The sequence below is a fragment of the Hyperolius riggenbachi genome, chromosome 8 (assembly GCF_040937935.1).
Source record: "Hyperolius riggenbachi isolate aHypRig1 chromosome 8, aHypRig1.pri, whole genome shotgun sequence".
Lineage (NCBI taxonomy): Eukaryota > Metazoa > Chordata > Amphibia > Anura > Hyperoliidae > Hyperolius > Hyperolius riggenbachi.
Window position 1 is genome coordinate 25,407,421 of NC_090653.1, and position 15,021 is coordinate 25,422,441.

A 15,021-nucleotide genomic window follows, 5' to 3' on the forward strand; every position below is an offset into this window, starting at 1 on the left:
GCACAGGCACAGGATGACTCCAGGGGGCCGCAAGAAGCCCTAAGTTAAAGTGATTTTTTTTCCCCCCACGCTTAAAGGAAAACTGAAGTGAGTGGAATATTGAGGCTGTCATATTTATTTCCTGTTAAACAATACCAGTTGCCTGGCAGCGGAGCAGTGCTTATCGGCGCTGCTAGATTTGGGCGCAGCCAGCGCCGCCATAGACTATAATGGGAATCGGTCTATAGCAGCGCTCAGTGAGTAACGTCGGTGCAGTCAGAAGACGGAGCCGAGGTTGCTTAAAAATCACAATGATTCGGCCTCCAGCAATCAATGGAAGCCGAATTATTTCACTATCCATGGCGGCCTGGAGGGGGAATAGTAATTAACACGGCCCGTGACTTGTGCAGCAGCAGGATCAGCCATATACTGGCGCCGATTTCAAATGTACTCGCCTGGCAGCCCTGCCGATCTGTTTTACTGCAGTAGTGTGTTAATCACACCAGAAACAAGCATGCAGCTAATTTTGTTAGATCTGACAATAATGTCAAACGCCTGATCTGCTGCATGCTTGTTCAGGGTGTATGGCTAGAATTATTAAAGAGAACTTGAGGTGGCTTGTAATAATCCTATTAGCACACAGAGGCTGGGTCTGCATATAATGCCCAGCCTCTGTTGCTATACTGTTCCCCCCCCCCCCCCCTAGGCCCCTCCTGCCCTCTGCTGTCCCCCATAAATCAAACGCCGTGCTAGCAACATCGCTAGCAGGCTGTTTACCTCTGGATGTGTCAGTCTCGCCGCTTCCCCGCCTCCTCTATGTCGCCGCTCCCCGCCTGCGTCAGTTCCCTCCCCGCTGATTGGAGGGAAGGGACGCAGACGGGGAGCGGCGATATAGAGGAGGCGGGGAAGCGGCGAGAGTGGCAGTGCAAAGGTAAACAGCCTGCTATTGACATTCTGCGTGTCGCTAGCACGGCGTTTGATTTATGGGGGACAGCAGAGCATAGGGGTGTCTGGGGAAGAACAATATAGTAACAGAGCTGGGCATTATATGCAGACCCAGCCTCTGTGTGCAATTAGGATTCTTAGAACCCACATCGGGATTTCTTTAAGGGAGAGGGTCAGCAGAACTGCTGGGCAACTGGTATAGACTAAAAGGAAATAAAATATGGCAGCCTCCATATACCTCTCACTTCAGTTGTCCTTTAAATAACCCTGTAACGAGCCATCACTGGGCAACTCGACCTGCATAAACAAGGAAAACGTACAACCACATCCTTGTACGATTGAGGACAGAGAACAGGAACTTGTTATATTTTATATATGGAGTACCCTCCACCCCCCCCCCCCCCCCACTTGTTGCTCTCCAAGGGGATGTGACAGAGTTTTGTAGTGAGACCCGAATAAAAGAAGTCTTCCGTGTTCTTCAACACTTTCCCTGTTCAAGATAAAGCAGCGAAAGGAAACACTCGGTGAAATATTAAACAGTTATAACCAGTTTGGCAGGCAGGGTGGGTGTTGGCTTACCGCCTCCCGAGCGATCGCTTGGGTTTCATTACTATCAAAGTGTTATGATAAGCAGTACAGCTTAATCACAGGCACTAAACTGTTCAGGTTCTTTTCTATACCCCGAGGAAGTCGGTGTGGCTCGCAAAACTTGTCGTTTCTGATAATGCTGTAATAGAAATACAGTATTTTTGGCTACACCAGTGATCTGCAAACTGTGCTCTCCAGCTGTTAAGGAACTACAAGTCCCACAATGCATTTGCCTTTATGAATCATGACTGTGGCTGTCAGACTCCTGCAATGCATTGTGGGACTTGTAGTCCCTTAACAGCTGGCGAGCCAAGTTTGCCTATCACTGGGCTACACTCATGTGATCTTCAGAAGGAGGTGAGGTTATCTAAACCTGGGTGCCCTTTTTACCTCATTGTCTTCGTTATACAGATCAGGACATGGTCAGAAATAAGCGACTCTGGCAGGGGGAACTCTCATAAAAGAAATCCGTTTCCACCTGATGAGCTGATCTTGTACTTATCAGGCCTGGGACTTCCCCTTACAAAAACAATACAGCTATCAACTTCAGTGACTATTCTGGACCTCTTATCAAGCGTACAAAGTCCATTATACGTCTGGATGACATCATCCCACCTACAGAGCAGCGGAATGCCTCGCCCCCGCTGCGGCGTAGCTAAATGTTTGGGAATAAGGTACAAAATGTGTTGAGTAGCCTAGTCACTTTCACATGTTGTTCTTTATTACTACAATCAGTTTACAGACTTTTAACCTGGTGAAATTCATCTATTAGTGCAAACGGTAGGATTAAAGAGGACATTTAAACAAAGGTTTGAACTTCCGCCCAATCAGTAGCTGATACCTCCTTTCCCACGAGAAATCTTTACATTTTGTCAAGTAGATCATAAAGGGGTCTGTATAACTGATATTGTGGTGACACCCCTCTCACAGTCGTGACTTTGGTCCTGACAGTTTCCTATCTGTGAACCTCGTTGCATTGTGGGAAATAACAGCTTTTTCCAGCTGCCAAGCAAGCAATATCTCCCTCTGTGCATAGAACTCTCAGTAAGGAACATTCCGTACAGATCACCTGGCAGGACTAAAGAGGTTGCCACCAGGGATACATTTCAGAATGTAAATCAGGGAGAAGAAAGATTTTACAATGGCCAAACACTGACTAAATAATCTTTAAAGAAGGAACTGTAGTGAAAACAGCATAATGAATAAAATTGCTTTTTTTTTTTTACAATGTAAATTTAAAGGACACCCGAAGTGAGAGGTGTATGGAGGCTTCCGGATGTATTCCACTTTAAACAATGCTCATTGCCTGGCTGTCCTGCTAATCCTCTGTCTCGAAGGGCCTCTTTCCACTGGGTGTCGCGTCCGTTTCCGAATCAGACGTAGCACCCGTACTGTTGTGAAGCTGCAACCTATAGCCTTGCCATGCATGTTTTTTTGGCCATACGATTCGGATGCAGCCTGTTGATTTCAATAGACAATGATTCTGCATCCGAAATTGCAAAAAATGGCAGAGATTCTCGGCTATTGGAAATAGTCCTTAATACTTTTAGCCATAGACCCTGAACAAGCATGCTTCAGTCAACTGATCAAATGCTCTGACTGTAATCTGACTGGATTAGCTGTATGCTTGTTTCAGGTGGGGGATTCAGACACTACTGCAGCCAGAGAGATCAGCAGGGCGGCCAGGCAACTGGTATTGTTTAAATTCCCTGGCTAGCGGCCAGGAACTCAGTGCAGATTATAGTGCGCAGCAGGCGTTTTTACTCCCCTCCCGGGGGATACAGACGTCGGTAGCCGTTCTCCTTCCTGTCCTCCGAGGCTCTGAATTGCTCTGGTGAGATCGATGTCGGTGATCTCACTACAGGGTTACAGCGCCACCCGGAGGGATGGAGGGAAGATACAGCACAGGAGCTCAGGGAGGTGAGTGACAGCAGGGGCTGCTGCAGGCATTTTGGCGGCATGATTTTTCCCCCGATTTTAGGGTCTGAAACGTGCTGAAAAGACCCTAAAAACTGGAAATAATCATACTGCCAGGGAGGTTAAAAAAATGCATATGGCAGCCTCCATATCCCTTTCACTTCAGGTGTGCTTTAAGTGTTGGGATGTGGTTCTCTTTGTCCTGAAGACAGAGCCACACATGACACCCCACATTGGGAAGACACAAACTTTGCTCGTGATTAAGGCAAATTCCCTTAAAGTGTAACTGTCGGGCATAAAATCAAAAATCAATTCTTTATTTTTATCTGGTAAACAAGTAATAAGGATGCTAACCAGGCAATCCAAAAGTTAAATTTGAGAGGCATTACTTACCTGCTGGGGGCTGCTCATGTGGCCTCTTGTCCATATGGTGGTCGCAATCTCCTCCCCACAGTATATCGCATTTTCCTGATGTTGGCAGTCATGCCCACCGCAATGCATGCTGGGAGATGGTCCATTACAGTCATCCTTTAAGTTCAGATCTAGAAGCTCTCCTAAAGGTAGCCATATATCAGACAATGTACGGGCAGATCCACCAAGAGACAGCTCTCTCTCTGATGTAATCTGATAAGAGAGAGATCTGTCCGCTGCCCATACACAGCAGACCGATTCCTGATCAATTTCAGCATAAAATCTCTCGGGAATCAGCCTTGTGACGCCGCCTTGCCGCCCCCCATGGGCCGTGTTTCATCACTTGTCCCGATATCGGTCACGCTTACCGCCGTGCACCCCATCGACTGCAAAGGCCTGACATCTTGCAGGACATCCGATCAATACATGCAACCAATTTCAGCCCGAAATTGGTCGCATTGTCCATCGGGCATGCTCTTCATGGCACCGATTTTTATCCGATCGGCCACCAAGTTGATGGATGGATGTCTACTTCTACTGCAAGCACATTGTATTCAGCGCAGGAGATTTGGGCGCAGCCGGCGCCACCCTAGGCTGTAATAGGAATTACAGCTATAGCGGCGCACAGGGAGTAACTTCGGTGCTGTCACAAGATGGAGCTGAAGTTACTTTTAACCTCCCTGGCGGTAAGCCCGACCTGAGTTCGGGCTATGCCGCCGGGAGGCACCGCTCAGGCCCCGCTGGGCCGATTTGCATAATTTGTTTTTTGTTACACGCAGCTAGCACTTTGCTAGCTGTGTGTAACCTCCGATCGCCGCCGCTACCCGCCGATCCGCCGCTATACGCGTCGCCGCAGCCGCCCCCCCCCCCCCCCCCCCGCAGACCCCGTGCGCTGCCTGGCCAATCAGCGCCAGGCAGCGCCGTGGGGTGGATCGGATTCCCCTTTGACGTCACGACGTCGGTGACGTCATCCCGCCCCGTCGCCATGGCGACGGGGGAAGCCCTCCAAGAGATCCCGTTCTTTGAACGGGATCCCTTGATCTCCGATCGCCTTCGGCGATCGGAGGGGCTGGGGGGATGCCGCTCGGCAGCGGCTATCATGTAGCGAGACATTGTCTCGCTACATGAAAAAGAAAAAAAAAACGTATTTGCTGCCCCCTGGCGGATTTTAATAAACCGCCAGGGAGGTTAAAACACAATAATTCGACCTCCAGCAATAGCGGGAAGCCGAATTATATCATTCCCTACTATCCACGAGGACCTGGAGGGGGAACAGTAATGAACGCCGCCGGGACTTGTGCAGCAGCAGGATAAGCCATATACCGGCTGTATTCTGCGCCCAAGTCTCCCGGCGGTGATTTCATACGTATGCCCTTAACTGTCCTAAATGCCCTGGTGAAGGGGTGATTATATCCATCTGATGATGCTCTGCCTGGTGGTACAGGGGTACCAAGTTCCTATTTGATGTCAGGAGATGCTGCTCCCATGAAACCCCAAGCTTTGCCTTAGACCATTGTCCCATTTACTTTTTTGTTTTTTTTTTTTATTTTTTTTTTACTACTGTTCTACTTCCTAAGGATGTGAAAAGCCATTGAGTTAACTGATCATGAACTCTGGAAATGGCTGTTTTATGATCACAGGAGAGCTGCAGGGAAGGCTACAGGTGTCTGGTCTAGTTGGACGCAGTCACGACATAAACGCTTCAATAATTAAACGATGCCGCCAGGCCCAGGAGGAGAGCGTCACTAGTCTATGCAGACAATAGATTGACAATGAGATGAAAATATGACTTATTAAAGATAATCTGAAGTGAAAATAAACGTATGAGATGATGAATTATATGTGTAGTACAGCTAATAAATAGAACATTAGTAGCAAAGAAAATAGTCTCGTATTGTTTCCAGTACAGGAAGAGTTAAGAAACTTCAGTTGTTATCTATGCAAAAGAGCTTCTCTGAGCTCTTCGGCTAATGTAGTCAGAGAGCAGCGCTATTTTCGGAAGCACTAATATATCAAATCGTGAAAGACAACTTCAGATAAGATTTTACTGCAGTGAAGTTCAAAGGGTCATTAGTTGTGCTCTGTTTCATTGTTTAAAATGCAGAGTGTAATTCTGTAATGAATTCTGTAAACTGCAAATATTAAAGAATGATGCAAAATGTGAGACTGTTTTCTTTGCTAATGTTCGTGTCACTCGGCTGTCCCCTTGGGAGGCTCTAATCGCGTTCCCCTCTCATAGGCTGGTGCCTATAAGAGAGGATTGCCCTGATTGGCTGGCGGAGGCAGGGAGGGGAGAAAGGGGGGAAAAGTCATTTTTATTTAAAATAATATAAGAAATAAGTTAATAAAAAAAAACAAAGCCCTGCAACAGCGATCAGAGCCCACCAACATAAAGCTCTGTTGGTGGGCAGAAAAGGGGTGGGGGATTCAATTGTTTGCTAAGTTATATGGCTCTGCAGCGAGCTGTTAAAGCTTCAGAGCACTGAATTGTAAAAAAAATAGCCTGGTCACTAGGGAGGTGTAAGTCTGTGGTCCTCAAGTGGTTAAAGAGGAGCTGTCAGCCATACTATCTAAGGTGAAAAAAACAAATATATAAGTAGATAAATACTTGTTCTACTTACATAACAGATGTATTGTGCTATCCACATAATGATTCCTGTGAATTTTATTAAGGAAAAGTAGAGAATCCTATTCTAGACAGTTTCCATATTTACTGTGGCTATTTTGAAGCCAGTCGTGATGCAATATCCGCCCTTAGTTTCCTCTGCCTGATTTGCCCGCTCTTCACTATAGAAAGTGCATGTTTCAGCCTGAGAAATTTTGGCCAATGCGCGAGGAACAGATGTGTGGGAGGGGAAAACAGGAGGGAAAGAGGCTTCAGCCAATCAGGCAGCATTAGTTAAGTCTGAGGGGAAGTAGAGAAGCATAAAAGGACAACCCAGCATGCACTGCAACTTCTCTTTTGTGTACCAAATTTTCTGTGTACCACATAAGTCAGGGAAACTGGGGAATGATCATTTATCAACAAGAAAAGTAATAGTGATTTTAACTTTTGGATTGCCTGATTAGCATCCTTATTACTTGTTTACCAGATCAAAATAAATAATTGATTTTTTATTTTATGCCCGACAGTTACACTTTAGGCCTCTTTCCCACCAGGATGTTGTGTGTAACGTCTTACTGTGAAAGCAGCCTAAAGGCTGGTACACATCATGCAATTTTACTTCAGTTTTATTTCCAATCGAGAAAAAGATTGATATTCATGTCTGAGATTGATCTGATATAGAATTAAGCTAGCATACGTGATTGTTTTGTATTTAAATCCAGATCAGATTTCTGACTTTTTTGCCAAATAGATATCAATGGAAAATGGATGTATTTATTTATTTTTTGCTCAGTCCGATCTTTTTCTCGTTTTGGACATAGAATCTGACTTACATGGTGTATCTGAATCTCATTAGCTGTCTCTATAGGTGGCTGCTAATGATACAATTTGCTGAACGATCGTTTGGGACCACTAATGGACAAAAATCTCCTAACCAATCAGATGAATGAAATCGATCCGATTTTCGGATTGATCCTGTCAATCTGATCGATTTGGTTAGGAGATTTTTTTTCCATTAGTGGTCCCAAACGCTCATATCCGTTCGTTTGTAAACATTCTGCAAATTGTATGGTTAGTGACCACCTTAAAGAGAGATTGTCAGCCACAAAATCAAATGCCATTTACCCCCTGCACTGTGTCTATTACTGTGTTTCCCCCAAAAATAAGACACTGGCATGTGTGGAATGGAATGCTTTACACTGCATGCGGTTATGCTGAAAACAGATGACTTTTCTCGAGTTTTCCCGAGCACTTAGCAAAGTGTCAATTCATAAAGGCTGTTACCACATGAAAAGCTACAATTACCGAGCAGGGAGATAAATTACCGACTTGGCTGTAGTTACCTCCAACACATGTCAGTAAATTGTCAGCAAATGTCAATTCATAAAGCCTTCAACAAGCGGTAAGCCAGATGATAATTACCGACACCTCTGGTGAGGTCTTAACAAGCTACTGACACCTCTGGTGAGATCTTAACATTGCAAAGTGCAGGGAGACGAAACTCTGTGCAGGGAGCCGAAGTCTGTGTGAGTCATCTGTGCAGGGAGCCGAAGTCTGTGTGAGTCATCTGTGCAGGGAGCCGAAGTCTGTGTGAGTCATCTGTGCAGGGAACCGAAGTCTGTGTGAGTCATCTGTGCAGGGAACCGAAGTCTGTGTGAGTCATCTGTGCAGGGAACCCGAAGTCTCTGGGAGTTGTCTGTGCAGGGAGCCGAAGTCTCTGTGAGTCGTCTGTGCAGGGAGCTGAAGTCTCTGTGAGTCGTCTGTTCAGGGAGCCGAAGTCTGAGTCGTCTGTGCAGGGAGCCGAAGTCTGTGTGAGTCGTCTGTGCAGGGAGCCGAAGTCTGTGTGAGTCATCTGTGCAGGGAGCCGAAGTCTGTGTGAGTCATCTGTGCAGGGAGCCGAAGTCTGTGTGAGTCATCTGTGCAGGGAGCCTAAGTCTCTGTGAGTCGTCTGTGCAGGGAGCCGAAGTCTGTGTGAGTCTGTGCAGGGAGCCGAAGTCTGTGTGAGTCATCTGTGCAGGGAGCCGAAGTCTGTGTGAGTCATCTGTGCAGGGAGCCGAAGTCTGTGTGAGTCATCTGTGCAGGGAGCCGAAGCCTCGCAGATTTTTTTTTTTTATTGCACTGCTTTTATAAATCGAGGACACTGTCTTATACTAATTTTGCTCCAAAAGATGTGCTAGGGCTTATTTTCAGAGGATGTCTTATTTTTGGGGAAACACTGGCAGTTTTCCTATACAAAATGTATATACTGCATGCCATGCTGAAACACAAGCAGCATGCACAGAGCTTGTGGTTTGCAGATATTGGCTCTCACTTACAAGAAATTGATTCTGCTGATTATGTGGGTAAGAGTCTATTTCTTGCAGGCAGAGAACTCTGTCAGGCTCCTCAGAACTATGATAGGATAAGCTGTGTGTCCTGGGAAAAGGTGAAGTGCTGCTGATGCTTTTCACGACAGATCAGGAGGGCTGGCTCCAACAAAAACACAAATTGCCTGACACATATACAGGACTGTAGAATTCACATTATATTGCTGCTCTCCTGTATCCAGGCTTTGTATTGAGCATGACTTGCTGGTGTCATGTGGGCTGCTGCTAGGGCTTACATTCGGGGGATGTCTTATATTTCAAGTATGCTAGGAATTCCTGCCAGGGCTTATTCTCAGGGGATGTCTTACTTTAGGGGAAACACGGTATGCAGCCTGGAACCTCACCCTGCAATGCAAGCATTCTAATCTATTCAGAAATATTTCTGCTGTAATAAATCTTATCTCAGTCAGCCTGGCTCTATTTTTGCCATTGCCAATGAAAAGGAAGCTTGTCATCACCCCTCCCTTATACCTGCTTTTCATTGATTGTCTGGGGACAATTCAGTGAGCTGCTGAGATATGATCCATACCTGTGCTCACATTTGTTTTCAAAGCGAGCTAGCTATGACAGGGCAGTTTCAAGGAGAAAAAAAAAAAGAAGGGAGGAAATGACACCAGGATTGGCTTCAGTCAGAGGGAATTAAAGCGGAATATAACCCTGCATTTCAACTTTGCTCTAAAATATTATTTACAGCATATTATATGCAAAAAGCATTTTTTTTTTTTACTAGACCAGCATTGGAAGGGTTAAACACAGAGGTTTAAAGGTCCTGGAGAGATATGCAGAAGTTCAGATAGATACATTCTATTTAGTTACATGTATCTATTGATAAACACACACTCTTTGGCTGTCGTCCAAGCTCCTTCTAAAACTGGCCACTAACGGTCCAATTTCTAGCGAAAAATCGTTCGAGCGATCAGAAATTCTGATCAGATTGGTTGTAAATAATCTCCATTGGTGGACACAATCGATTATGAACGAGTGAAAAAAATGTCGCTCGAATGAATTTATGTCGAACGAAAATTTTGATTTTCTTGGTGGTCGTGATAGATAGGAAGCAATGATTGGTTTAGTTGATGGTGTAGTGAACGATTTTTCGTCCGATCAGAATTTCTGATCGCTCGAACGATTTTTCGCTAGAAATTGGACCGTTAGTGGCCAGCTTCAGTGAGAGAGATGAGTCACATTCAACACTTAGATACATTATGTAAACAAAATGTATCTATTTCAGCTTCGGATGCGTCTGCAGAAATCTAAAGGAACTTTAAAGCTCTGTGTAACCCTTCCAATGCTGGTCTAGTAAAAAAAAAAAATGCTGGTTGCATATAATATACTGTAAATAATGTTTTAGAGCAAAGTTGAAATGCAGGGTTATATTCCGCTTTAAGATGGCAAATGCCAGGCACCGAATTCTCTTTATTTCCTATATATAATTCACTGAGATCAAAAAGTGGACAGTATGATGCATATGTTATGTAAGTACAACCAGTAGATATCTACTTTTATATGTGTTGTATTTTTTCCTGAGATAATATGGCTGTCCCTGCAGATGCCTTTTCCAGCAGCCAGTATTCCTCCTGAGGTACTGGCGGGTAACTAAATTACTATTCACAGCCTAGCTTTCTGTGTCTATGTTCTCCCGTTTAAGAACCTGAAGAAACATTGAGGGATGAACCCGAATTTATCATTTGTCAAAAGTTTGTTTTGTTTTCGTTTTTTCCCTCTGTTTACTGGAACAGTGTGACATTTATGGATTACCTGAATGTTCCATCTTCTCTGTCTCAGCGGATGCACATGAATCATTTGACATATTGAGATAAAGTGAAGTGTATTGTAACAAGTGTATCCCTGAGATTTGCATATGATGTCATCATGACGTCATCTGACAGTCTAATTCAGCTCCTGCTCCGGGAGAAGGGGAGACTGCAGCGCATCATCTGAACAGTGGAAAGGATAATTGGCTGTAGCTCACCTTCCCTGAAGGATGTTTACGCTAAGGGCCCTTTTACACTTAATGTATGTGTTAGTCTGCGTTTTTCCATATGAGTGTATTGTGAAAAAGCTTTCAGTTAAAACGTGTATAATGGGAAGACCTTGAGATAACTTTAAAAATCAGTTGTCTTTTAGTTGTAACTGAGAGCAACTGAGTAAGTGAAAAAGGACCCTAACAGGTGCATAAAGAGAGCAGCTAAGATTGCTTTGGACCCCTCTCACTCCATCTCCCAGCTTCTGCCTTCAGCAGTGGGATACCGGCCAGTCGCAGCTAAAATATCTAGGCACAAGAATCACTGTCATATCTAGCTTGCTTTGTAAACACGTTAGCTCAGCATAGATCAGATTTCAGCAGCTTCTGCAGAGGGGTGAGGAGTATTTCCCTTCTCAGCCACATGTCACATTTAAAGATAAACTGTAACCAAGAATTAAACTTCATCCCAGTCAGTAGCTGATACCCCCTTTCCCATGAGAAATCTTTTCCTTTTCACAAACCGATCATCAGGGGGCTCTGTATGGCTGATATTGTGGTGAAACCCCTCCATGGACCATGGTCCTGACAGTTTCCGGTCTGTGAACCTCACTGCATTGTGGGAAATAGCTGTTTACAGCTGCCAAAAAAAAGCAAGCAGCATCTCCTTCCACTGACATCACCTGCCAGCAGTAAAAATGTCCCCATGTGATAAATGGCCGAATGTAAATCAGGGAGAGGAAAGATTTTACAACGGGCAAACACTGACTAAATCATTTATACACAATTATTGTAAAAATTAAGCACTTTTTAAAATTACATTATTTTCACTGGAGTTCCTCTTTAACTGCCATCAGCCAATCAGGAAGGAGCAGTAATGTGGGAGGGGTTAGGACAAGCTTCCTTCTTGTTGGCAATGGCCAGGCTGAGATAAGAGATAAGATATATTACAGCAGAAACCTTTCTGAATAGATAGGAATGCTTGCAATGCAGGGTAAGTCTGCGGGCTGCCACCTTATGATTGGTTATATTGGAATCCTTGCGATGCAGACTGCATGTAGCCTGCATAATAATAAACACAGAGCAGTGAGTGGGTATTTTGTGGCTGACAATCCTGCTTTAAAATATGACTTTTCACTGCAGAACAGAAACTTCTTGAAATAGCGGCTGAAAATCACTATGGTAACCGATCTGTTTCTCATATATATACAGGCATAAGTAAAGCAGGCAGCCAAACCAGGAAAGTCTTTCCGTATAATTCCGGCCCACTGACCTTTTAGGACAGAGAGGGGTGTTACCTTGGAGAGGCCGTGAGGGTGCGTTTCCACTAGTGCGGTGGGAAATCGCCGCGGATTCTCCGCGGACGAATTCGCATGCAGGAGCGAAATCGCATGCGGTTGTATGCAAATTTTACCGCGAATTCGCATACGATTTCGCATGGATGACGATGTGTGCGAATTTAACCATGTCAGTGCCTGTGTGCTTTTTCATTGATTCCATGCGAAATATATGCGAATTCGCATGAAAATTCGCATGAAAAAACACCATGCGAATTCCCTATTAAATACATTGTATGCGAATCGCATGTGTGTGTGCGGTGTCCGAATTCGGATGGCTCTGCTGAGCAGATTTTTCCTGCACAAGAAAACGCTCCGTTTTCCTGACAAGTGGACACAGGCTCATTCACTTTTATTGGTTATGCGAATTTGCATGCGGGGAACGCATGCGAATTCGCGTTAGTGGAAACGCACCCTCAAAGTTTCCTAATCTACCATATAAGCTGCCCTCTTATTCCATATTACTGAGGATTTGCTCACATCTAAAATCGAAATTGATGATATCGATTTTAATTTTTTTGCACAATTTTTTTTCCCCCTCCCGCCGCTTGCTTGCATGTTGCGATTTTGTACATCGCTTTTCAAAGCTGTTTTGCAGAGCAATTAGTTTTTCCACTTCCTGACGCAAGTCCGGAAGTGTACTCTTTGACCTGGAAAATAATAAATATAATGTATTTATTCTTAAAAGCGCTGGGAAAAGCGCCTTTTCAAGCATTTTGCGATTTCCCTATACCTTCCATTATAGGCAAATCGCCCCCAAAATGGTACAGGCAGCGCTTTGCTGAGCGGATTGGAATCGAACCACTCAGATGTGAACTCTCTCATAGGGAATCATTGCACAAGCGCTTTTAGGGAGATTTTCAAAATCGCTGCCGCTTAAAAAAAAAAAAAAAAAAAAAAAAGCGAAAACGCCCCTAGTGTGAACAAGCCCTGAGAGATGAATTTTCCCACTCTAGAGGTCCTGTAGTGACATGTAGAATGCAGTAAAATAGGACACACACTTTTATGGTCATTTTCTTGGATGCAGCATCATATACACTTCCTATATATTGGTATATAGCCCCGCCTTCCCAGTAATGTTTAGCCTAGGCTGTTTAGCTATGTGGAATTTTCCACATTATATATTATACAGTGGAGGAAATAATTATTTGACCTCTCACTGATTTTGTAAGTTTGTCCAATGACAAAGAAATGAAAAGTCTCAGGACAGTATCATTTCAATGGTAGGTTTATTTTAACAGTGGCAGATAGCACATCAAAAGGAAAATCGAAAAAACAACCTTAAATAAAAGATAGCAACTGATTTGCATTTCATTGAGTGAAATAAGTTTTTGAACCCTCTACCAATAAAAGACTTAATACTTACTTAATACTTAGTGGAAAAACCCTTGTTTGCAAGCACAGAGGTCAAACGTTTCTTGTAATTTATTACCAAGTTTGCACACATTTTAGGAGGTATGTTGGTCCACTCCTCTTTGCAGATCATCTCTAAATCCCTAAGGTTTCGAGGCTGTCTCTGTGCAACTCATGCAAAACAAAACTCCTCACCTTGGGTATAAACCAACCATAAGTCGGCCAGTCGGTGCTCAGTGTCATGCAGGTACACCACCCCTGCAAACAATTAGACCACAACGAAATGAAGACACGGCAGAAACATGTAGTGTACTGTCTGCTTCAATACAGCTTGTGGCTGCACACAGCTCCTGAGTGCCGTGTCTTCATTTCGTTGTGGTCTCTGTGCAACTCTGAGCTTGAGCTTCCTCCATAGGTTTTCTATTGGATTAAGGTCCGGAGACTGACTAGGCCACTCCATGACCTTAATGTGCTTCTTCTTGAGCCACTCCTTTGTTGCCTTTGCTGTATGTTTTGGGTCATTGTCGTGCTGGAACACCCATCCACGACCCATTTTCAGTTTCCTGGCAGAGGGAAGGAGGTTGTCGTTCAGGATTTCACGATACATGGCTCCGTCCATTTTCCCGTTAATGCGATTAAGTTGTCCTATGCCCTTAGCAGAAAAACACCCCCAAAGCAAAATGTTTCCACCCCCATGCTTGACGGTGGGGACGGTGTTTTGGGGGTCATAGGCAGCATTTTTCTTCCTCCAAACACAGCGAGTTGAGTTAATGCCAAAGAGCTCTATTTTGGTCTCATCAGACCACAGCACCTTCTCCCAGTCACTCACAGAATCATTCAGGTGTTTATTGGCAAACTTCAGACGGGCCTGCACATGTGCCTTCTTGAGCAGGGGGACCTTGCGAGCCCTGCAGGATTTTAATCCATTGCGGTGTAATGTGTTTCCAATGGTTTTCTTGGTGACTGTGGTCCCTGCTAATTTGAGGTCATTCACTAACTCCTCCCGTGTAGTTCTAGGATGCTTTTTCACCTTTCTCAGAACCATTGACACCCCACGAGGTGAGATCTTGCGTGGAGCCCCAGAGCGAGGTCGATTGATGGTCATTTTGTGCTCCTTCCATTTTCGAACAATCGCACCAACAGTTGTCACCTTCTCTCCCAGCTTCTTGCTAATGGTTTTGTAGCCCATTCCAGCCTTGTGCAGGTCTACAATTTTGTCTCTGACATCCTTGGACAGCTCTTTGGTCTTTCCCATGTTGGAGAGTTTGGAGTCTGCTTGATTGATTGACTGATTGATTCTGTGGTCAGGTGTCTTTTATACAGGTGACTAGTTAAGACAGGTGTCCTTAATGAGGGTGACTAATTGAGTAGAAGTGTCTAACCACTCTGTGGGAGCCAGAACTCTTAATGGTTGGTAGGGGTTCAAAAACTTATTTCACTCAATGAAATGCAAATCAGTTGCTATCTTTTATTTAAGGTTATTTTTTCGATTTTCCTTTTGATGTGCTACCTGCCACTGTTAAAATAAACCTACCATTGAAATGATACTGTTCTGAG

General features: G+C 44.5%; 1 protein-coding gene across 1 annotated transcript in view; it reads left to right on the top strand.

Moving 5' to 3' along the window:
• VASP (vasodilator stimulated phosphoprotein) overlaps positions 1-15,021 on the top strand; it is a 62,547-nt gene that overhangs the window by 34,346 nt on the left and 13,180 nt on the right. The gene's annotated exons all lie outside the window — the stretch shown is intronic.